The sequence below is a fragment of the Helicoverpa zea genome, chromosome 24 (genome assembly GCF_022581195.2).
Source record: "Helicoverpa zea isolate HzStark_Cry1AcR chromosome 24, ilHelZeax1.1, whole genome shotgun sequence".
Lineage (NCBI taxonomy): Eukaryota > Metazoa > Arthropoda > Insecta > Lepidoptera > Noctuidae > Helicoverpa > Helicoverpa zea.
In genome coordinates this window covers 670,120-695,163 of record NC_061475.1, presented here as the reverse complement: position 1 = coordinate 695,163, position 25,044 = coordinate 670,120, and the positions used below count along the sequence as shown (strand labels likewise).

The following is a 25,044-nucleotide window of genomic DNA, read 5'->3' as shown; positions in this document are numbered from 1 at the left end:
TACTCGGAGACGCCTCGACCGATTTGCAAATTTTTTTTTTTGTTTGATAGGATTTTTGTATTTTTTATTCCTATGTGTATGTAGGTATGTCTTGTGTTGTGTCAATAAATATTTTTTTCTTTCTTCTTTCTTATCTGTACCCACAACGCTGAAAGTAACTTTACCAAATAATGTAATAGCCTTTTTCTGTAGGCAAAATGCTTCTTTCTGAAAACGCGTTACAGACAAACTCTAGCCTTATGATAATAACTATATAGCTTCCGCTCGCGGCTTCGTTCCGCGTGGTGTGTTGATAAAAAGCAGCCTGTGTGTTAATCTAGGTATCTCCTATCTACAAACCAAACAACCAAATCGGTCCAATCATTTTTGCGTGAAAGAATAACAAACATCCATACAACCTCAGAAACTTTCACTTCTTATTCATAAACATATATTACTGTTCGTTAGTCTGGCTAAAACTCGAGAATGGCTGGACCGATTTGACTTCTTTTGGTTTTAAAATTTTTGTAGAGGAATGTTTGTCCAGAAAAGGTTTAATCAATACAAAGTTCGCGAGATCAGCTAGTGTATAATAGTAGGATAATTTGTAAATAGTAAGCACAGCAGACCGCACATCAGTGGTAACTGTCATGCACCTTAACTCAATAGTAATAAGTACGATTTTCCTATAAAACTGTTACCACTGACCTGAAGTTGACTGTACAAGTCGGATATTATCAGGTTCTCACCATAGGGATAAATAAGCAGGCCCAACCAAGGAAAGTTCTCTATATTATTGATCCCCGGAGTGATTGTAGTGTTACCGGTGTACTTCTCCAGTCTGTCCTCTCCACATTGTTCTCTCGGTACGGGCTCCGTGGTCGATACACTCGGCACTGTGTCCGCTAAACACAAGAAAAGCACCGTGATATCACTGTTTCACTGGTAGACTTCTTATAATGAGAAGAACGATACACTAGTCTCCTTTTTATTAACAAGCTTATATTTTTATTTATTAGCTTCACTTATAACTAACTGTGTATGGAAAGGTGAGTATAGAATACAACATTTTCTGGAGCATTTCAGTTCGTCCTTATGAATGGTACAATACAGGCAAAAGCTCAGTCTCCAAAGCATTTCCATGTAATGTAACGTTCCTGCGAATGCTCGGCGTTATGTTACAGGTAAATGCTCAAAGCGAGTGGGCATTTACCAACTTTTCGTTGTAGCTTGCGTTCATTCTTTTGCATCGCCCGCACTCGTATCTCGAGGAAATGTTTCACCAATACGGTCGACGAAATGTTACACCAATATGCTCGTTGGTTTGTAACAAACAGGCGAGCGTGTTCGACGTTTAGATCGTAAAGAATGATACACTAGTACACATCATAGAACGGCTCGATGTTCTGTTACAAGTAAATGTTGTATCTATACTCACCTTAAGAATCTTGGAATCTTAATTTGACCCACTCCCCGGTCTTCGATTAGGATGAAATTTTGCACACGCTCGGAGTTCTAATGACAATACATGACTAGCAAAGAAACGTCATTTTAGTGCGTGCTTAAAGCGTGGTTTAGTTTTTTGAACTATTTTTCATTCTACAGATAAAGTATGCAAGATTTATGTCAAATATATCTAGCTATCCGTCGTGGTACAAGTCCCGAAGGAACTTACTTTAAATATCCTTTAGAATTTAATATTAGTTCATTTCCATTCGTTTTAAATATCTGTATTTTGCAAGGGTGAAATATGTTCAGTACCTACACAAGCTCACATCCTATGTAACACCATATTTCTTGCAAATAAATAATTTATTTGTGTATTTATTTAACTACGTTCGTAACCCAGATAAAGTACAGTGTTCCTTACATAGAAATCTGTTTAGTTGTTTTAACTTGAAAGCGCTACAGACTTTCGGTTTTTAATATTAATCTATTTTATGAAAACTAAAGCTGATAATTTCACAACAACTTATACTTGTTTCAGTAATAAATAAAACTTTTTCACTCACTTGAGAATCCGCTCGCACACACAGCAACGATCATAAGTTTTAACACGAGCATTTTGTTACAACTACAGCCGTTTTCAACAAACTTATACAATAAATAAATTAATATTTTTCAACGGGAACTACATTCCTAATTAGACTTGAAGACAAGAAAAAAAATAGAAAACTACTACTCTTGAGATTTGAATCAATACTGAGAGAAGAAACGTTATTTATTATCAATAGCTTTAAAAACAGCGCATTGTTATTGTTTTTAGTTACTTCATACACAGCTTGCTCATAACTATATATCGTGTTGGTATAGTGCAAAAAAATGTCGTGTACGTTTGTAACAGGGACTAAAGAATTTTTTGAATGAGTTGAAAAAACTTTTTTACAAAAATGAGGCCTATAATCTTCAGTAATATACTTAAAACATTCGCCGTCATCCGGTTCAGCCAAACGTGCGATAATCGCACACAACAATACATACATAAGTGGTCAAACTGAGAACATATGTTTTTTAAAGTCGACTAAAATTGTTGCTTTTACTTACATACAATTCATCATCATCATCATCTCAGCCATAGAACGTCCACTGCTAAACATAGGCCTCCCCCTTAGATCTCCACAGATACCTGTTGAAGGCGACCTGCATCCAGCGTCTTCCGGCGACCTTTATATAATCTGCCTAGCCTTTTCCCAACTATGATCCCCAGTCTCAGAACGCGAAGGTGAATACCAGTTTTATACACAGTGTCTGACTGCCTATCTGACCTCCTCAACCCAGTTACCGTAGCAACCCGATACACCCTAGTAAGACAGGTTTTCAAACTTTTTTAGAACATAATTTCACGTGCCTTTCGAAACTAAAACAAATTCTTGTATGAAGATTATCTTTTCTCATTTAAATCTCTTTGTTGTAAGGAGAATCCGCGGTCTAAACTAGTATCTGTAATTGTTGACTGCGACGGCTGCTAATGGAAACATCGCGAAATGATAAACAATGACGTAACTAAGAAGTGATCTTTTGTTTTACCATCTTTATTGTGTTTCGTATTGCAACCACTGAAGGTTCAAATATACAATGGCAATTCTGGACAATAGACAAAATGACGAAAAGAAGATAATATTTTTAGGTCCATTTTTGCGGTTTTTAGTGTAATGGCATCCAGCCCGATTCATAGCCGTGGCGGCGGTTCTCCCTAAGAAGATCAGCCGGGTGTACAGGACACAAATAGTGCACAAGCATTTGCTTGAACACAAGTGCACTCTCTATTCCTTCACTCTCATAGCCAGATGGCACAGTAATCCGACACGACTGGAGAGAGATCACAAGCTGGACCGCCATTAACGTGCTCTCCGATATACTTAGAAAGTACATACAAACTTAGAAAAGTTGCATTGATACTTCTTGCTTGAGAGGTTCTTTGCCCACTAAGAAGGGTGCATCATTGATATTTCATTTAGTTGGTAAGATGAACCCTCTGAAAAACTACAGATGTGTCGATAAAATCGCGATAGAGCATAACATTTGTGGATCGATGGTCAGCCACCCTTATCTGACATCAGAACGTGCTGTTCCGTTGGTCTGACATCAGATAAGCCCCTTATTGTTTAAGTGCACTTGTGGTCGGGAGTTTTAGCCTATTGCCAAGTAAAAGAAGGGTGGTCTTTATGTCTACTTGAGATTTTTATACTTAATGTCGTGATTGGTTTTCTTCTTCACATAATGTATATGGTAGTATGTTTTAATTAACTCGAGTATTTTGTATAATTCTCTTTAGGGATTTATGGGTATGTTCTGAAAAAGGTATTAAACAGTGTTACTACCTTTTTCAGAACATTACATTTTACATTTACTTAAACAATGTTATCTAGACAATATTTTATGAAATTATTAAATGAATATACTACAGCATAAAATATAAACATATTCTTGTTGAGAAAAACACGAAAATAATCTATCAAACACAATGTTTCCTGCAATTTTTCATAATCACTGATCAGATTTTTTAAATTCGTTTAAACTTTACTATATCCACGGTACACCTTAAAGTTATCTTATCTTCGAAATCCTAATTAAATAACGTGTCGCTATGTACATACAGCATCACTCTCTGAAAACAACTGAAATTCCTTGCTTTTCGCCTGAAAACAACTAGCTTATACACTAAATTCCTTCACACAAAGACTATACGAATTAAACGCTCAAAACTTAACTGTGAAAAAACTTTATAAACTGCGACCACTCAATTTATTAAACGTCGCGTGTATAAAAGGTACTAAAGCCCCCATCAATTATTGAAAAATATACTGTAAGTCTTCGTATTAAAGTACAATTTTGTGTGCAAGTTGTGATAGGATTAATCTGCTATTTGCTTCATGCTTTCGAAAATTCTGCAGATTTTTGTAGTTAATTAAAAGGCTTTGATTGTTTTAATTGCTAATTTTGTATAAAATATTGAAGTATGAAGTCTCAAAGAGAACATTATTATTTATAATAATCTGTAATGGTACGCAAAAAATACCAATATGGTTTATATTCCTCTTTATTATAAAGATATTGTTAACTTTTAAAGAACTACTAAGGAAGTTAGGAGGTTAATAGTTATTTACGCTTTATTTATGGTAGATGGTGGTCGGTAGTTCACAATAATAATAGGTCAGAATCATGTTTAAAACACATTTATTTTAAAATCACTGAAAATGCTTTTTTGCTGCACAATTAAACTCTTAGACAAATCTGTCTATGAAAATCGAAGATTCTTTTTCCAAAAACAACATTGCTTTTCAAAACGTCATCTTTCTAGACTGTTCTCTATCTTTGGATTTCTAAATCTTTCTGGATATAGAAAACTTTAAAAAGTACAATGTACAATTGACAGCATGGAACCATTTCAGAGACGCGGAAGAATTCGTTACGATTCATCATCATCCTCCGAGCCAACCATGTTGGGGTCGGCTTCCAGTCTAACCGGATTCAGCTGAGTACCAGTGCTTTACAAGAACCGACTGCCTATCTGACCTCCTCAACACAGTTACCCGGACAACCCGATTCCCCTTGGTTAGACTGGTGTCAGACTTACTGGCTTGATGTTCAATGACAGCCGGGACCTACAGTTTAACGTGCCATCCGAAACACAGATACGATTGTTACGATTTTGACCCGCAAATAATCAAACCGACATCTCCAAGCGTTCAACCTTCGACTGTAACATACCCACAGTTATGCTATACAATATAACACAACAAATTGCAACTCAAAGTTTTGTGAAAAGCTCTTGGCAAGTAAATCTTTTGTGACGAAAACGATAATAGGGCGCTGGTGTGAAGAGGCACTCGATCGAGCCTCGTTGATAATGTGACTTCTCGACGCATGGGGATCCAAGGGTTTTGGCTTTTATTCAACGTGGGGTGGATTTTTGGACATTAAAATTTTCAGTATTTCGCTACAAACTTAAAGTCAAAAATTATTTGGGCAAACTTGGATTTTGACCGTCATAATTTACAAATGGAAACCCCCAAAACGCCAACCCTTTGTCACTTAATATGTGTACGGAATTGATTCCTAACTTAAGCAACGTAACGTGTCATCTCGTGTTGTCGAGAATTAAATTAAATATTATTACGCTATTTTCTTTCATTCAAAGCTACGTTTAAAATCTTTAGTAGTTAAATAAGATTTTGTTACGCAAAACCAAAAGAATTAAACTTTATAAAACAACCATACTCTACATCCCAAAAGGAATCACTCTAAAACCCCCAAAAAAAAGGAATCACTCTAAAACCCCCAAAAAACGAGATTCCCCTCAGGAAATCGCGACTCAGCCGATACCTACCCACAATATATTTACGTACATATATAAAATGACAAAGGTTCGTCTCGAAGTGCACTCTGGCTTCGTAATGTACGAGCGACGCCGCGGTATATGCTAGTGCTAGCACTCAGGTGCTCTCAACCGAGGGTATTGATAAAATTGCTCCTGAATTCTGTTGTCTTATGCTGAATAGATGTTTTGGAGGAACGTAAAAGAGGAAGAGGTATTTTTCTGTAAAAATGTGTTCTATCTAATTTTTATTGTCCCTTCTCGAACTCAGAAGGAATGAGCTTTAATTTCAGCATTAAAGCAATTCTGCAATACGTTTTCATTCTGCTTTCTTACACAGTCATTAGTGATGTTTGTCAGTTTGTAAAATAATAACACAGCAGCATTCAGATAGAGTGAAAATTGGTTTGCTTGACTTGGGTCAAACTGTGCTAACCTATAATCTAGTAAACACGGAAACAAAATATTTTCATTTCAATTAAAAAAACCACCTCCTACCATTGAAAATAATTGAACCTTAACACATGAATGACATACCTTCACCACCGCTCAATGCAACTGCTCGAAACTCATTCGTTATTCCTGCAAATATAATAATGAAGCAATATCCGACAAGTCTTCGGCCTTCCCCCCCCCTCCCAACATTCCTTCTCCCCCCTCCGCTCCCCCTCTTGCTCTTCGCGGCACCTGCGAGTAGTGCCGAAACTGTCGCGATGTTTAAAACGAAGCCAACTATAGTCAGGGATGGTACTCATCGAAGTTTTTGATTTTCAGTGTCCAAATTTATGCTATGAAATAATGTGTACCAGTGTCTACTTAGCATATGTTTGTTTGATTGTTTGTTTCCCAAATAAAATAAAATAAAATAAAAATAAAAATACCGATTGAGCTGTAAGATATGCTGTACTTAATGTAACCTAACTAATACACCTGTAATACCGTGTCTCTGATGTAGGTATCTCTGAGATTCTTATTCTTCTTCATTTAAGGGCTAAGGAATCGACATCTTAGTTTAAATCTATATCAAATATCTTAGTTTAATTTCCCTGTAAATGTAGTAGAAAACCGATTAACCGGATCGCCAATTTAGCTATTTTGCACCTCTTTTATTGTTGTGAATTTTTATATTTTGTATTTTTGTTAAGGCCAGATCGAGATGTTCAGGTAAATGTTATTGTAGAACTGTGTTTGTTAGACTTATTGAAGGTCTCTATTCTGTGTGACAATTCGATTTGCTTTATTACTGGTCTATGTCCGATTTTCCGAATCGACTCCGGTCCCAATTAACTCGGATAAGTCGGCGTTCTAATGTGTAGGTATCATGAAGTTTAAATGGCAATTTTCTTGCTGAAGTAACAGCTTGTAGCAGAAGTAGCTTGCAGATGCACGACAAGGGATAAAAAACGAAAATTGTACTGAAATTTCTGATCAATCGTCTATCTAGCCTTTCCCAACCATATTAAGGTTAATTTATAGTTGTCCCAAAATTTTAAGTGTTATTGTTCAAAATTTCCGTAAATAAATTGTTGAATTCATCGTCCTATAAATATCTTATTGTAGGTTTCCAGAAATATAACATTGATAAGTTAGTGACAGCCCTATACACAAATCATTAGCGAACCGAAAGCTTCCGTCGATAGTTTACGTTTTCTCTTTAACGACGCGGCAGCGACACGACATCGCCACGGTATCGGCCCGACATCGGCACGACAACGGAGGAACACCGGCGCGGTAATACCCATTCAGTAGGGGAGAAAATTGTTTATCAAGAGCCTTTTGAAGCATATTTTCATTTGGTTATTTTTGAGTTTGGCTGTTTTTCGCAGAACCAATAATGTAGCCTACTACTATTAAGTTCAAAGATGCCAATTGCCATATTTGATATGAATGTTGATGTATGTATCTATATATAAAATGTCTGCAATACAAGTATCAGCCATGAGGGTCGTCCGATCATAAGGTTAAATTGATAGATCCCGACTACCATTTGAACATCTTTGATATCTCTAGTCGTTATAGTTGGTCCTCGGGGTACATCAGAAACCAGAAAGTCTAACAACTGATCTTATTTATCGGTTTGCCAGGGTAACTGAGTGGTGGAGTTCAGAAAGGCTGTCGCTCCATGTGAAACTGGTACTCGACTGCCGACGCCAGCATACCCTGGAAAATGATAGGCTGATGATGAGGTTCTTTATGGGAAAGATAATGAGTCTTTAACTACAAATTCCTGATCTTAAGTGAAGTCAGTTTAGACTTGGCCGCTCTTTCCTAGATAATCTGAACAGCGTCAAATAGAACTAAACTGAACAATAAAGTTTAGAGAATCAATAAAACTGATGCACACGACGCACTCGAGTTACGTGTGTCACAATACGAGCTAGATGCCCTGCTCAACCACGGAGTAAGGAATGATAGCGGAGGTGCCATAAGAACAAAATTCAGACGCTTTCTTATAGGTCAAGCAACGTACGGTAGGCGTGATCAGATAGCAGAAGTTCCTTGTCAAATTAAAACCAATGTTTCAAAGATTGGTTGGCGATATTTTTTTAAAGTAATGGGCCAAAGAACACGTGTAAGTGCGTAGGCAGTAACGTTCCTCGTCCTCTTCACACCCGCATTTTGGCGCGCTGCTTTCTTAGAAGATTTTCCGTTATGATGATGACCTCTGCTAGTCATTTTGTTCTCCATGGTCCCAACATATGCAAACAAGTTGTGTTCGCTCGTGCAGTTCCATAAGTATGTCTGTATGTCACACCGACGCGTAATTTATTGTTGCATATTGAAGTAATTTCGGATGCTCTGAAAATCTTTACTTCCTTACGAATATAATTAACTAAAATCACCTACTTTTCTGACCTACTTTTTGTAAGACGTGCACCATTTTCTCAGACAAATAAATCGGTCACCGACTATCGGACGTGAGACAGCAGCCTTACATAAGAGGTAGGTTACACAGGTACACAGATTTTCATAACAGTCAGTGTTTTCGTAACAGACATTTTTATCTTGTTACGAAAAATAGATATCCCTTCATCCTATCCAAGTCTTCTTCTTTTTACGAGCCTTTTTCCCAACTATGTGTGGGCTTCCAATCCAACCGTATGTAACTGAGTACCTGTTTACAAGGAGCGACTGCCTATCTGACCTCTTCAACTCGGGGCAACCCGATAACACTTAGTAACACTGTCTGTCAGACTTACTGGATTCTTACGACCCGTAACGACTATCAAGGATATTCAATGATAATCGGGACCTACAGTTTAACGTGCCTTCCTAACTAAATCTTTTATATTATATAGTTATCGGCACGAATCTTGAGCTCTAACCTTCACCTGCGCAGAAGTAATTTATTGGGTCCCTTTTGTGGTATGAAGTGAGGCGCGGGGGCAGGCTAAAGCGGTGATTGACCCGCAGCGCATCGCGTCATAGCCGTCACTCGGGATTGGTTCTTTGCTAATAAATCACTTCTGCGCAGATGTAGGTCAGAGCATAAGATTCGTGCCGATAAGTATATTATTTTATATTCGCACGCTTGCCGCGGTGTAAATAAAGCAAGACGAACTACATTTTAAGATTCCGTCGCACAGCTTAAAACTTTCCCCGCTATGTTCAGAGATGAGGAAAAATCTATGTGTTTTGTGATAGAAGTTGTCTCTTGTTTAGTGCACACGATATATTCCAATAGTCGAAATACATATAACTATGTAAATGTTATAAACAATTTGTGAATTGTGAGGAACCGCTTAAAATGGAGAGATTGCAGAAATAACATCACACTGTGTGTATGTACCCACCCAAAACAAAAATGTGAAAGACTGCCAAGTTCGATAATATGGGTATGCTTCGCCTATAAAAGAAGTGAGATCTGAATAAGTACCAAGTTCCATACACATACCTCAGTTAAAAATAGTTACTTTTTAATGATGTTACTTGGAAAGTTTTCATACACCTTGTTATAAACCTACTAAACGCAATGAATCAAGTATTTAATTTTCTATTAAAACTTGCCAAGTAACATCATTAAAAAGTAACTATTTTTAACTGAGGTATGTGTATGGAACTTGGTACTTATTCAGATCTCACTTCTTTTATAGGCGAAGCATTCCCATATTATCGAACTTGGCAGTCTTTCACATTTTTGTTTTGGGTGGGATTTCATTTATTTTTGTAAGGTTGTTTATTTTATTTTTTTCTTATGATGAAGTTAGTTAAAGGAATGTCTCATTTATACTATCTTTTAGATTTTTTAATATGCACTATGTTTCTTACAAAGAAATGAACTAGATTAACTAAATGGACTAGATTTACCAACTGACTGACATGACATGTTATCATATATTATGTACGTGGATCAAAGTTACACATTCGTTATTTTCGAAAGTGATTCACACTTGGCCGTTTTCAGATTTTTATTTTACTTCTAACTACACTATTTTACTTCTAACTAAACTAAATATAAACCATTCGAAGATATATTATATAAATATAGATAAAGGAGATTGGGCAAGAATGTATGAAGTTTGGTCCAAATGTCCACCACGGACGAGACCTATATAATTAAATAGTCCGCTTAATTTGGAGTAACTTTTACTAAGAAAGCAAAAAAAAAACAATGCCAAAAAAAAAGTTATAGCCAAAAATGTGTTCTTAATTTTCGGTAGTTTTTTTTTTATATTATCATTATTATTTTACATACTATAGCTTTGTCTTAAACTAAGACGAGTAACTAAGACACAATTGCATAAAAAAAATCTTTTAGACTTATTTTTAATAACAGACATTGCACATGTCGTGTACACAATAGCAATAATTAATCAGTGTTTTATTAAAAGCCACGCACATACGAGAGTACGGAGGCGCATAAGCCTCTTTTCACTCTGAGAAGGCAAGGCAAGAAGGCAAGAATAATCACCAAGAGTAAATAACCACTGGAAAACTCGAAATATTATAGATACACGTAGTATGTACAACAGTAATAACTATAATTACAATTGCATACTATACACTTATCGATAGGGTTATAAAAATATAGTAAAAAAGGTATTTACATCAGAATATATGAATTTAAACAAAAAAAAAACGATTCTTCGAAAAACACTTATGTACATAGTTGCCGACCAAGTTAATCGTTCATCAATACATTTTCATCTATTATTACATTGTCTAGATCAGCAGCAGGGATACTAATTGTAGGTTGGTGTCTTGCCCACCCAAAATACCAAACAATTAGCATTACATGTGCGCAGCATCCTAAAGTTCGCATCCCAGAAAGACAAGAACAATAATAATTAGAAATTGCTTCCCGGCCATTTAAATGGTTGTGTATCACAATGTACGAGTAATATTTTCTTGCACGAGCTTGTCTGGACTGAATCCTTGCAGGAAGCATAACTGCATTATTGCGTTCGATGCCGAAGCCTTCAATATCATTTAAAACATCTTCCCTTGCTGCTTCCACATGGTATACGCCATTGCGTATGTGCTCACTAAAATAGCTTCGCGCAAGCTTTAATTGGTATGTTCCCAAAGCAAACAATTCCAAATCATCATGTGTTAGCCTCGGAAACTCTTCTGCTCCGATAATATTGTTTTCAACATTGCGAAACATCACCCGCTGTCTGTTAAGGTTGTTTTCTTTGACATATGCACCTAAGCGATTGGGTTCGTGCAGCCTTTCCCTCATAACTCGCATGAATTCATGTACGTGTCTGCTATCCTGCACTATTACGTGAAAAGCATTTATGAGAGAAGCAGCTACACGAAAGTCGTCCATCATGTGGTGCAAAGCCCGATTAAAAAATCTTGCCGGAATAGCTTAAAGTCACGTTTGAAGCGACCATTTTCTATTTCGATAACCCACCGACAAAGTGTTACTTGCCGATTCTTATTTGCCTCAAGCGTTGTGAGCTGGTCTTCGCCGCGACCTACACTTACAGGAATATGCGCCTCATAACCACGCATTTCGATTTCCTCAACGGCATCCCCGAAGCCACGATCACATAAAAATACGTCGCCTTGATTGAACACGTAATGAAAAGCGTTAGTTTCACTTTCTTCTATTAAACGTTTCATTATTACAGCATCAGATGTCGTGGCTGCATGGGGGCCTGTGACATCTATGATGTATCCATCACAACATACTAAAAGAAAAGGCTTCAACAAATTGTCATATTTGTGTAAACTGTACGTTTCCCGCTGAAAAAGGAAGTTGCTTGATTTTTGAATATATATGTTACCGTAAGATTACAAACATCGTTAGATTACAATCTATCTCGAGAGATTGTAAACTGTCGAATTATTGTGAACCGTAACATCTGATTGCAATTTAACGCATTATTTTTCGCTATATTATAATCTATCGATGAGAAATTGTCAAATTGTCAACTGTCCGAAAGCTCTCTCTGATTGGTCAGGCCTTTCCGTCCTCAAGTCCTCCTTCTGGGTTTCCATAAATGCCATTTGGAAGGATTCGATTTCTTTGAATTATTTCATTTCGCGAAATATGATTAAGCCCCAGATGTTGTGGGACAAACTCACGTAAAAGACAAGTTCGTGCAACATTCATTTTACGTTCAAGCGTACGTCGACTCATTTTAAACAAAATACTCAGTCTTTCATTCGTCTCTCCAGTACGTAGCTTCATTAAATAAATAGCAAGCGATGTATTGGGCTGACTCTCCTCACGTGACAGGGATGGAGTTTCTCTTCCTATCTGCTCAAACTCATTAAGAGATAAGCCTACACGATAATGCAGGAGTTGTGGATCCATCGACCTGACATTTTCAAAATCCATTGTGTTTGGGTTATTTTTTATGTGCGTTTGTAACAATTTCAACATTTCAACCAATAATGCACCCGGAAAGTCGTGACAAGCGTTTGGAGAATCAAGAAGCCGATGCCAATCATTACGATTTATGTGCTCCCGACAAACTCTAGCATTTGGTGGTATATAAAAGTTTGAGTGAATCAAAAGATCAAGCTTGATTACTTCCGGAATACGACATCGACTTTCATTAACACATCCAAAAAAATGCAAGAGTTAGACGTGTTTGGCGCCCTTGCAAACTCCGTTGTTTCAAAAATGCCTTCAGCAGGCCTCCTTATTGGTGGATTTTCATCCCTGCTACGATTAACTGCGTATTGCACTCTCAGCCAACAATTGCGGCAGATGAATTCTTCACCGTCAAGGTTTAACTGTAAAATAACATAAAAATGTTGCAATATTGCTAAGAACTAGTAAAACCACCACACATATACCAGTAAATCGAGACGTAGGTATATTTTGCCCATCCTAGTTAGTTTGAGTGGCGGCTGGTCCAACACTGGTGAAAGAACGTTTGAATATTCAAAACGTCTTGACCACTGGTCGCGGATAAATCTAATTATGAGTCCGCGGGCTTAGCAGCTCATATTTTCCTAGCAGATGTGCGAATCACTAACCAATTGAGGCGCCAGAAGTGCTTGAATATGCTCAGCGGTTCCTGGATGGTCATCCAAGAAAGGTCGAAGTAACTGGTGATGCCTTCTCTGTAATAATGAATAATTGCAAATTCTGCAGTTTCTTCTCAAAGCTTCCATGTTGACAGAAGTCACAGAAAGGACGAAAATCGAACATCATCCTTACTAATCCTTACTAATATTATAAATCGGAAAGTGAGTTTGTTTGTTTGTTTGTTTGTTTGTTCCGCTTTCACGCCGTAACTACTGAACCGATTGCTTTGAAATTTTGCAGACGTAAAGTCAGAAGTCCGGATTAAATAATAGGGTACTTTTTATCCCGAAAAAATTGATATTCCCGAGGGAAAACAAAAATATTGTTTGCTTGATGGATGGATTGTAGATGGCGCTGTGTGTCGTTTAAAACAAGGTAATATATTGCAAACGAATATAAACATGTAAAAGAAGCTAAATGATACGATAATGAATCCCCGAAAATGAGGAATTCCCGAGGGATGATGTACAATTTGTTTAATCGTCTAAACTGTTTTTTTTTACATCTACTTATATATTGCAAACGAATATGAACATATAAATTTAGAAGCTAAATGATACGATAATGAATCCTCCAAAATGAGGAATTCCCGAGGGATGGCATACAATTTGTTTTATCGTCTTAACTGTTTTTTTTACATCTACTTATCCTGAAATAACTATAATTCAACGAATTACTAATTGGTAAAAGTATTAGTTAAGTTATTTAGTTCTTGAGGTATGCGATAGATGGCGCTGGGTGTTTTTAAAACGTGGTAACGATGTGTTTTTAAAATACGTAAGAAGTGGAATGATAGCTTTTTAAAACGTGGTGACGTTGTTTTTTTTAAGATACGTAAGAAGTGCAATGATATCTCGCGCTTTAACCTGTAGCTCATTGTTCAATCGCGAGCTTCCCGATAGCTCGATAGATGGCGTACTATTTATCTTTACTACTCTACTACTACTACTTTTTATCAACACACCACGCGGGCGAAGCCGCTGGCGGAAGCTAGTGGAAAATAATTGGAAAAAACAACAAAAATGAAAAGTATATAAAATGAGTTTTTTGATTTCGCTATAACTTTTTTCTGGCATTATATTTTTTTTTACTTCCTTAACAAAAAATGTTATATATTTAACAAGCTATCTAGCCATATAGGTCTCGTTGGTGGTGTACATTTGGACCGGAAACGCCCATTGTCCTTTAGTTCGTTTTAGTTCCTTAGGGGTATACCGGGTATAAAACACCTTCATTATTTTGAAACCGACTCACACTTGGCCATTTTCAGATTTTTCCCTTTACCTTGACATAAAGACCTACCTCCATGCCAAATTTCAAGTCAATACGACCATTGGAAGTGGTCTAGGTTTTTGATGAGTGAGTCAGTGAATCAGTCAGTCAGTGAGTGTATAGTAAAAATAGCGATTTTCTGACGTCAATATCTCAAGACCTACAATAGGCATATTAATGAAATTTTGTATTTTAGATAAGTGAGGGGGTCTCAATAGATACTAGAAATTTGATATGCGTAAATAAAATAGATTTTGAGTTACAGGGGGGTCGAATTTGGCCCGAAATGGTTCGTGTAATATAACCCACGGCCGGTGTGTCGCTTTTTTTGCTCGAACTTGGCGGACACACTGCCGTGTGTCTAGATCTACGTGTAAATGTTCGCTTTATTTTTTTTAGGCAAAAACTGCTGAATAGTTTTTATTGTTACAAGTATAATTATAGCTTATATAGCTTAAAATAACATGTAGGTTATATTTATTTAGGTACGCAATGTACGTCCATCATACATCAACTTTGACTTTAAACTATATTCAAAACCTAATTTCATACATACCGACCGATTATAAAATTTTCCTTAAAATACACTTTTAAAATTAATTTGCTAAAATTATTTACAAGCGAAATTGTTCCAGAAATAGAGCAGCTGATGAATTTCAGAACAAGTGCCAGCTGACGTCACAGAGTTAGTATTCTGCTAGACACGGCACTGCAGGTACTAGCGCAGAATATATTAATACTTTCTACGGATACTGTGGTCTGTTTCACTGCACTGAGGTTTGAGGTCAAGGCATCTGGATTTTGTTTAGTTAATTAATGTGCTACGGTATTTAAATAAATTGATTACAAAACTAAAAGCACACACTAAAAATTACAATTTGTAATGACGCTCCTTAGCTAATCATGTATTGTCATCAGAACTCAGAGCGTGTGCAAAATTTCATTCTAATCAAAGACCGGAAAGTGGGTCAAATTAAGATTCCAAGATTTTCTTACCTACCTAGTTACAAGTGAAGCTAATTATATTAGACGTTAAAAATATGAATTTTAGTTTATTTGATAAAAATAAATGGAAAATCTAAAATTATTTTCACCACAAAGAATTAAAAGTGTTAAGATTAATGATAGGCACCGTAAATTCTGAATGAACTTCAACCTAACTAAACCTATCAAAAATTGAATTTTGTATATTCTCAGTTGTTATTGCGTTTCGTAGCGATTGTCGTAGCAAATGTCGTAGCCAATCGTAGCCAGTCGTAGCAAGTACGTAGTAGGTACTTCCATCTATTCACGCCGCACAGTGCACGTTTTACATAAATAAGTGGACAAAACTGCATAAAAAAACTATCAATGTTGCCTACTACTAACGCAGTGAGTGTTCTACAATGAACAACGAAATTAACCTTTAAAACTACAAACCCAAGAACAAAAAAAAATCCTTTAATTTTCCATAGATTCCTTTCATGCGCGGGAGTGCCTTACATTGTGGGTATTCGAATGCGGCAGGACCACATCGGACGGTATAAATAATCGAATAGATCGTCGAACCTGCTCCGTTTCGAGAGCACACCACTTCGGACCGCTCATATTTTCGGAGAGCTCTAAGGCATGAGCGGTAGCCATCGTTTCATTTCACGACAGCAACTGTCTCTCTATATTTTTACGATTAATTTTAAAACTAAACAGTTGTATTAAGAAAAAATTACGTTTATGTTGTCGGTGAAACTGAAAATGCGTAGTTTTTTAATCAAAATTGATTATTAATTACCGCTTTAAGTGCAAAATTGGTTATGTGGATCGTGAAAGTGGTTTGTTTTAAGTTACTGTTGTCTTATTTTAACCATCAAATTTAAGCTTAGGGCCAAGCGACAACACACTTTAGTTAGAGCCTTATTTTCAACAGTAGGCTAATAATATATACTGGAACAATTATTGTTTAATTAATTTGAAATTATTATAATAATAACTACAAATTGGCTTTCAAAAATCTCCTCCTCATTGCTGTCCACCAGGAGAGTATCCAACCGACTGGCAGCATAGCCACGTTTTGATGGCAATGCTTAATTTTTCACCAAAATGACAACCAGAATATCATACTATAGGATGACATTTCTGGAAATAAACTGAACTCATTGCTTGATTTTTTTTTCTTGAAATTGATAATGATCTACATTTTCAATACATACTCGCTTCTCCTTGTGACTAGCGCCAGCCCCCGGCTCCACTCGCCCCGTATTATGATTTTACTCGACTGCGCTTATTGAGAGCACTATCTCTACGCTGCGCACTCACGTTGTCTCTGTACCGTCAGCGAAATATACTCTCCTCTAGATTAAAATTGAATTTTAAATACTATACAGATAGGTAGCGAAATTAAGAAGGTTTTCTGTTTTTTTGTGTGGAGTGAGAAAGATTGTGAGTACTTTAAAAAACATATTATTTAATACTACACATATTATATGAAATGTTACCAAAGTAAAATGAAACTTCTCATTTCAATTTCGTTTAATTTCATCATCATCATCATCATCATCATCATCAGCCTATCGCAGTCCACTGCTGGATATAGGCCTCTCCAAGTGCACGCCACTGAGATCGATTTTCGGCTTCTCGCATCCAGCTCCTGCCAGCCGTCTTGCGCAAGTCATCGTTTAATTTACTAATAACAAAACCTCTTTTTAAATCAAGTATGAATATGCAACGAGATTGTAAAAAAAATAGTTTCCGAAAGTTTGGTATTACCTGATGGATCATGTACATAGATAGAAAACAATATACTACATACAAAAATAGAAATAAATATAACACAAGACATTGATTAGACGTCGAAGTATTTCTCAGCATCACTGTCCTCCGCCAACGTGCCCAGTAGACTGGCTGCATTGCGACGTTGTATGGCAATGCTAATTCCTTGGAAGAAGAATAAAAAAGCCCTCTTGTTGAATAATGTTTTAATGAAGAACTTATTATAATTATAAAAATATGAATCTGCTAACGCTCCAGTCTTTACGTCCATGGTCGTCCACCTCGTGACTCCGTATTCCAGTAGATAGCAGTCTGATGTGATATCTCGACCATCTCACTTTTGTTCTGCAGATAGGAGACTTGGGGGGAAAAATCAACTTATTTGAGGTCAAATTAAAACGTTGCTTGATATTTGTTCTACGTAAAAAAATATGGAAGACAGTTCTGACTCAGAATATAAGGTTCCATTAAAATCCTTTAAGGAATCATTCAGACCACCAAAATAAAGACAACGCCTTAACGCTTTTACGCGCTACTAAAAACAGCTAACAAAAATCATATACAAAAAATGTTGGCTTCCAGAAGGTCCCTAAAGGTAAAAACTACTTTGATCAGTGTTTTTCAATATGTTTGGTTAAACATACTAAAAGTTTTGTTTATTTCCATATAATTTAATGAGACCCTATGTGTATTTTACTACCCAATAGTCTGATGTGCGGATATCTCGACTATCTCACTTTGCTGGGAGAAAATAAACTTATTTGAGGTCAAATTAGAGCGTCGCTATTTCATTACTTTTCGTTTTCTTTGTAAAAATCTATGAAACACAAACATGTAGTAAAGTAACGCTTTATCAATACTAATTCAAAAAAGGTAATCTAATTCCAATCTTGTTGAATTTTAAAATTATGCATAAAGTGTGAAGACACTTTACTCTTTAGAAAAGAAGTTTTCTAATATTATACTGACTTAAATACGAAAGTACTCCCAACTGCTCTGCCTACGTGTCACGATTTCACGCCAAAACTACGGAATCGACTTAAACGTTTAGTACTCAGATAAAATCGAACAAAAACCTAAAGAAAGCTAAAGCCTAGGCAATTCTCTCGTAAAAGTAGTAGTATATACTAATATTATAAAGAGGAAAACTTTGTTTGTTTAGTTGTAATGGATAAACTCAAAAACTACTGGACCGAATTTTAAATATTCTTTCACCATTAGAAAGCTATATTATCTGCAAGTAGCATAGGCTATATTTTATCCCGGTGCGGGCAGTAGCTCCCACGGGACGCGGGTGAAACCGCGGGAAAACGGCTAGTACTAAAATAAATGAAGAAAATAAAAAGCTACACTCGTAATTGTATAAAAAAATATATGATTTTTAAACACGTACCCTTTTCTCGCGTCTACAGCAACGCATATATCTAAATCAAGTTGATTGAAGCAAAATTATATTCGAGGAAATTGCAATAAATTTGATTGAAGGCAATCAAGCGAGCGTCGATGTGACGATCTGATTTCTACGTTTATTTTTATATTTTTTCACGTTTTATATTAATGTATGATATTTGGAAGTCTTATTTAATAAGTTATGTATGTCTGCTAAACCGATGGAAGTAGAAGAAAGTGCAGATTTACCTACGTAGTAATAATTATAAAAGATTTCATTATTTGATATTTTTACTGATATTATTTGATATTTGTACTGATATTTTTTGAACTTTTTGGTAAGTGTACTCTTAGTTCTAAATCATGGAACCACTGGTCTTTGATATCTTTGATATATCAATCATCTACAACGTATGAACTATATTTTATCGGAATACAAGAGGAAATTCCCTCGGGTCACGTCAAAAATCATTGTGAAAAACGACCAGTCTATATTATAATTACAAATTAGCATTCACAACATAAAGTCATGATATTTCACACAAAATGAACAAGATAAACAAAGACTCCGTTAATTATATGCGAACTGCTTGAAAAGCGTTTAAACGTAAATAAACAGAGTAAATTGTAATGTATAATATTATTTCCAGCGGCAGCCTCATCAGGCACACTGTGCACTGTGCATAATTCAGGGCTGATTTTTCAATCGCCAGATAACTCCTATCTGAGGAGTATTTTTAACGTTTTGACAGCTTTTGTATGGAAAATATGTCAAACCGCCATATTTATTCCTCAGATAGAAGTTAACCGATGATTGAAAAATCAGCCCTAAGTATTATAACTGCTACGATGAATAAACGGGTAACAATAAATTATTCCAATAATTATTATTTATTGCACGCGATCGGAATTAATTGATGACTTTATTGAAGAAATTAAACATATTTATTTATTGTTAGTGTTATTAGCTTTACGTAGTTTTTTTTACTTTGTTCGTTAGATACCTACTCTTTGACGGTATGAATGGAGTTTTGGCTCTACTGTGTGTCGCGGGTTTGATTTCCATAAATAGTAATGGTAATGAATTACCTACAGTTTGTCCATTAGTTATTTACCTTTTTTTGAAACCTTGCACCTCTCCCTGATTCTTGTATAGGTATGAAACACTAATTTTTCATTTTAATTTTCACTGTCTTTTTAGGTATGGTAGCCTAAACAACAGCATCTCCACAAAAAAAAACTTATTAAACCAATTTCGCACACCATCTATAGCTTACATACAGGGTGTGCAACACTTACAAGGGTATCGGCTCCCATTGAGCGCGATGCTCGTCTTTGAACACGCTTTGTATCGGCTTGTCACGTCCGCGTCGCCCTCACAAAAGACTTCATACTGTATACCACGGAGCAAGGAAGGATGAGGAGATGCCATAATGCAGGTAGGTCAAGCGCCTTCTTGAAAGTCCAATTCGTACGGTAGACATGACCAATATGACGAGTTACGAGTGAATTAACAAGGCGTTCGGGTTCTTTGAGATATCTGTCAATGATTTTTGGTAATAAAAATACTCGGGGGCGAAAACTTTCTAAATGTAACTTTCCTCGTACCCCGCTCACCCGCATTTTGACGAGATTTTCCGTTAAAGCACCTCCGCTAGTCATTTTGTTCTCCATGACTGCATACACATACACTGGTGTTTATAGCAGGATATAAGCCCTTAAAGTTTTTTTTAAACGAAAGGGTAGTCTAAGATTGAGCTGTGTGTCTGTTTGTGTCAGTTTAGCTAGTAAATGGAACAATCGATTGTGCGTGAACTTCAAAAATACTGAAAAGAGGAAAAATAATCTGCATACCCCTGATAGTTCCTGAACCTATTAAATACATATTACTCTGAAAGTCGCTGAAGACTAAAACTAGTGTAATTGGTAGGAATTAAAGCTATAAATTAAGAAAATCTGTCTACCAAGTCTTAGGCCCGGTATCCACCAAAGCGGAGAGGAGAGGTATGATGAGCTGACAAAAAATTGTTTACTTGGGTTTACCTAGAAATGTCTCATATTTTAGTGTGTAAGCTTTCATCTAAGTTTTTTTTTCTTTAACTATGTTGTGTTTGTAACATTTTCTGAAAACACGTGCCCAGGTGAAACAATAAATAAACTCATTTTTCTGTTTTATTTCCATTAGAAGCACACTTGCACAGTGTACTATTTCAATTAGAGGTGACCACATAATCACTGCGGCTGCTGCGGCGGTCAAATTTGATTGTTTGACAAATTCCCTCGTTTAGTGGTGTTTACACATTTCGGCTAATCAGGGAAACTGTTGGCTTTCAGCTGTGGTTTACTATAATTTATGTAAAAAAGAAATGCTATGCTCGCGGTCCCGGGTTCGATTTCTACATAGAGGGTATAGGATTTCTACATCGGGCTGAACCAATATCTATAATATAAAAATGAATCGCAAAATGTGTTGGTAAGCGCATAACTCAACAACGCCTGGACCAATTTGGTTAATTCTTTTTTTGTTGTGTTTGTTATTGTCAGGAGAAGGTTCTAATGAAAAAAAAATAGGGTAAAGTAGAGAAGTCAGTTGACGGGAGCGAAGCCGCGGGCAAAAGCTAGTGTATCCATAAAAATGTGTCGTCTATTGGGTAAAAAACTGTATGTAGGTATCTATACTCCATTTAAAATAACATTAGAAATTTAAGTAAACCTTTTTTACTGTTTGTTCAACCGATTTTGACTTCTATTCCGTAGACAAAAGAACGGAATTGAAAGCAAAATAGTGGTTACAATATCAAGTATTTACTGCAGCCGCCATTAATCATACTACTAACGCAATAGAAGTCAAAATCGGTTGAACAAACAGTAAAAAAGGTTTACTTAAATTTCTAATGTTATTTTAAATGGAGTATAGAACATAATGTCTTGTATTAGGATAATAATAATATGCATTTTTGTAAACAATGTCATTTTTGAAAGCGATAAAAAATGTTTCAGACCCAATATGAAAAGTGTTAAAGAAATTATAATCCCACCAAAAACATCAAATGTAAAAAAAGCCAATCCTCTACGCAATTCCTCCACCGTAAAAAGTTTTGAGATCGCGTAGAAGCCAAGTCCTGTTCTACTGTATTTGTAATAATAAATCAATATTTAGTGACTATATCAATAGTTTCGTTCACTTTACAATAATATTGACTTGGCCATGAGCACAATAAACTACAAATATAATACAGCATATCTTGGAGAGGTGAAAGTCAAGCATGAAGTTTAATATCACAGAATTAAATACTTTTAGTTTATTCAATTGTTACTAAATGACCGACAGTCAGTATCATCCAACATCAATGAACTGCACATGTACTATGGCGCATGTTTAGTCCATGGTGATCTCAAATTCCAATCAGTCCATAATCAGTCCAATCGTAAAATCATGTCCATATAGAATTTATCAATTCAATGGTATTTACACATTATTACAAGGAGCGACTTTTAACTTGTGCTCATGGCCAAGACAGTATTATTGTAATGAGAACAAAACTATTGATATAGTCACAAAATATTGATTTATTATTACAAATACAGTAGAACAGGACTTGGCTTCTACGCGATCTCAAAACTTTTTACGGTGGAGGAATTGCGTAGAGGATTATCTTTTTTTACATTTAATGTTTTTGGTGGGATCTAATTTATTTTTTGTAGGTCTCTTTCTTCTCTAAGTATAGGTATAACAAATTAAATTAACTGACATGCAAGTATCTAAATATATAACAAACTAAATATGTACACCTAAAGTAGCACGTAAACAATATTTTTTTTAACCTAAAAAATTTCGAAATTGTCGAATTTTTTAATCGAATATCTTTTAGAATAAAAGAGATTTATTTCAGAGGTAGATGACGCTATCACATGAAATTATTTGATTTTTTTTTAAGTACTACTTATACTAAGCTATGTAACGAAACCATAGCGCGATTTAGACCAGGACAACGCCATCTATCGAGCGAGCATGCAGTGTTTATCGCACTGCATTAATATGCAGGATTTTATCATTATTCATTGCATTTAAACCTAGCTTTTTTATTCATATGTTGTATATTTAATACATAATAACAATATACCACTACGTAACAATAAAACAAATAGTAACATTTTGTACATAAATAAATAACAAAGTTATCAATGCAGTCAAAATTCATACACAATGTTCTTGAAAAACCGCAAATATAAATTTGTTTCCTATTTTTTTATTAAGTTTTAAGGTTTTTATAATTTTCCCTTTATATGTAGCTAATAACCTATCTTGGTGCCAAATTTGAAGGTTCTAAGTTTGCTAGAAGTACCTTAGACTTTTGATGATCGGTCAGTGAGTGAGTCAGTGACAAAATGGTGTAACTTTGATCGCTCATAACTCGTAAACTATTTATTCAAATGTCTTGTAATTTTGAGACTGAGTTTGTTCTAATACTTACTCTTGGTCATCGAAAACCTAAACTCCTAGCTTTGTTCACATGGAAGATACAGGGGGCTGAAATAGCCGCGAAACGCTTCGAGAAAAGATGGTACGGCCGTGCCCGCTTTGCTCGAGTCTTGGCTGGGGCACTGCCGTGCCCTCAGATACAAAACAAAACGAAATAGCAATAAAAAGAAATTGTGCCTCACTTCTAACGTTCAGCAAACATTCGCCTCATATTTTTGATATAAAAACAAATTCTATATCGACAAAGAAAGGTATTTGCGATAACGAATAACTCGAATCAGAACGTTTATTTTTTTCTCCTTACAACGAATTTATTAAGAAAAATATTCCCTTTACCGCTTTAGAAATATTCGTAACATTTCGGCTGTTTTTTTCTCACAAAATTATCGTTAATAATGTTAACAGGTTTTGTTGTGGAAATCTTTACGAGTATTTTTATGTATTTTGTTTATATATTTATTTCTCTGCTTGACATAACTGTGTAGCTAATTTCATTTTTCTACAGGTACTCGTGTCAATTGTCACTTTTTTTACTATTAATATTGTTATCAAAAATGTTTGATTTATTTACTTGTTGTAACTTCTCAAAACACTCACAGATAGCTTATCATTTTAATATTAACCAATTTGCTATATATATTTGTTTTTTCACTTCAAGCACGGGAACATTTTTGATTTTATCGTCAAGTTCCAATTGTCTATGAGCAACGAGCAACTACAAGAGTTTTGTATCTTGTGGATTACTTGCGAAGGTAATTGCGTAGATTCAATTGCGTAGGTAATTGTTAGCTAGTTAAGTGTTATCATTACATTACTTGATTATAACATTTTTATTCCAATAAAATACACTTTTACGGCGCGGTCTAACAAACTCAAATGACCTTATGTTCGTTTATAACTCTTTCTCATTAAACTCGGCAGCATCTTAAATGAATTAGTACATTGAATATCCTTGTTTTATAAGCTACAGTTTTCACAAAAGTACTTACTGAACGAGTCATAGATGAATTCGATGAAAAAACTTTCCACGATATGTTGTTTAACTACTAAAAAATACATAATTACAAGTAAAATTAATGACCAAAATTGACAATATATATATATATAATGTTGTCAATATTTATTCAAAGAATTTCATGTAACGAACATATAAAATATTCATATAATGCAACGTATGAAATGGTGCTTTCATTAAAATGTCATTCCACTCAAAAGTTATTTTGCGAAAATTGAGCGTGAAAATTCCGTTGAAAAATCATTTATTTTGAATTAAAATTGTTTGATACTTTTAGTATTCACACTACAGAGTTCAGACTTACATATTAATACTGCCCAGAAAACTTCTCCCAACCGAATAAAAGTTCCCAAGTATTATATTTTCAGTTTACCTACCTACTACTTATCTCTGTACCAAGATTTATCTCAATCGGTTCTACCATTTTACATTGACGTGACGAGCCAACTCGTACATACATAAATTGTATTAATTTTCGATTACATTATGGTTAACCGATTACATGTAATGTGGTCGATATTTTCGACGCAATCATCATCTGTCAGGATGGCCGAGCGGTCTAAGGCGCCAGACTCAAGGATGCCTTGCTTACTGAACGTGAGTCGAGTTGTTCTGGTCCTCTCTGAGGGCGTGGGTTCGAATCCCACTTCTGACAAAGTTTTTTTTTGTTTATAACATGGTGTCTTTATCATTAATAAAAGGTTAATATTTTGCTTGTTTTTTTTTTGTGATCAACAAATTGTTTTAGTCATGGTTTAATTCTAAGCGTGACGATATCATCCTTGCTCAAGGCGATTTCAGATTTTAAAATCTGGGTTGCATCAAGATATATTTCCTCCGATAGTCCGTAA

General features: G+C 35.5%; 1 protein-coding gene and 1 non-coding gene across 2 annotated transcripts in view; one reads left to right on the top strand and one right to left on the bottom strand.

Annotated features, from left to right (window-relative positions):
• Positions 1-25,044, bottom strand: part of LOC124642147 (craniofacial development protein 2-like) — a 31,458-nt gene that overhangs the window by 356 nt on the left and 6,058 nt on the right. The window lies entirely within an intron of this gene.
• On the top strand, positions 24,734-24,848 carry Trnal-caa. Its single transcript has 2 exons — positions 24,734-24,771; positions 24,804-24,848. It is a non-coding gene; the product is annotated as a tRNA-Leu (tRNA).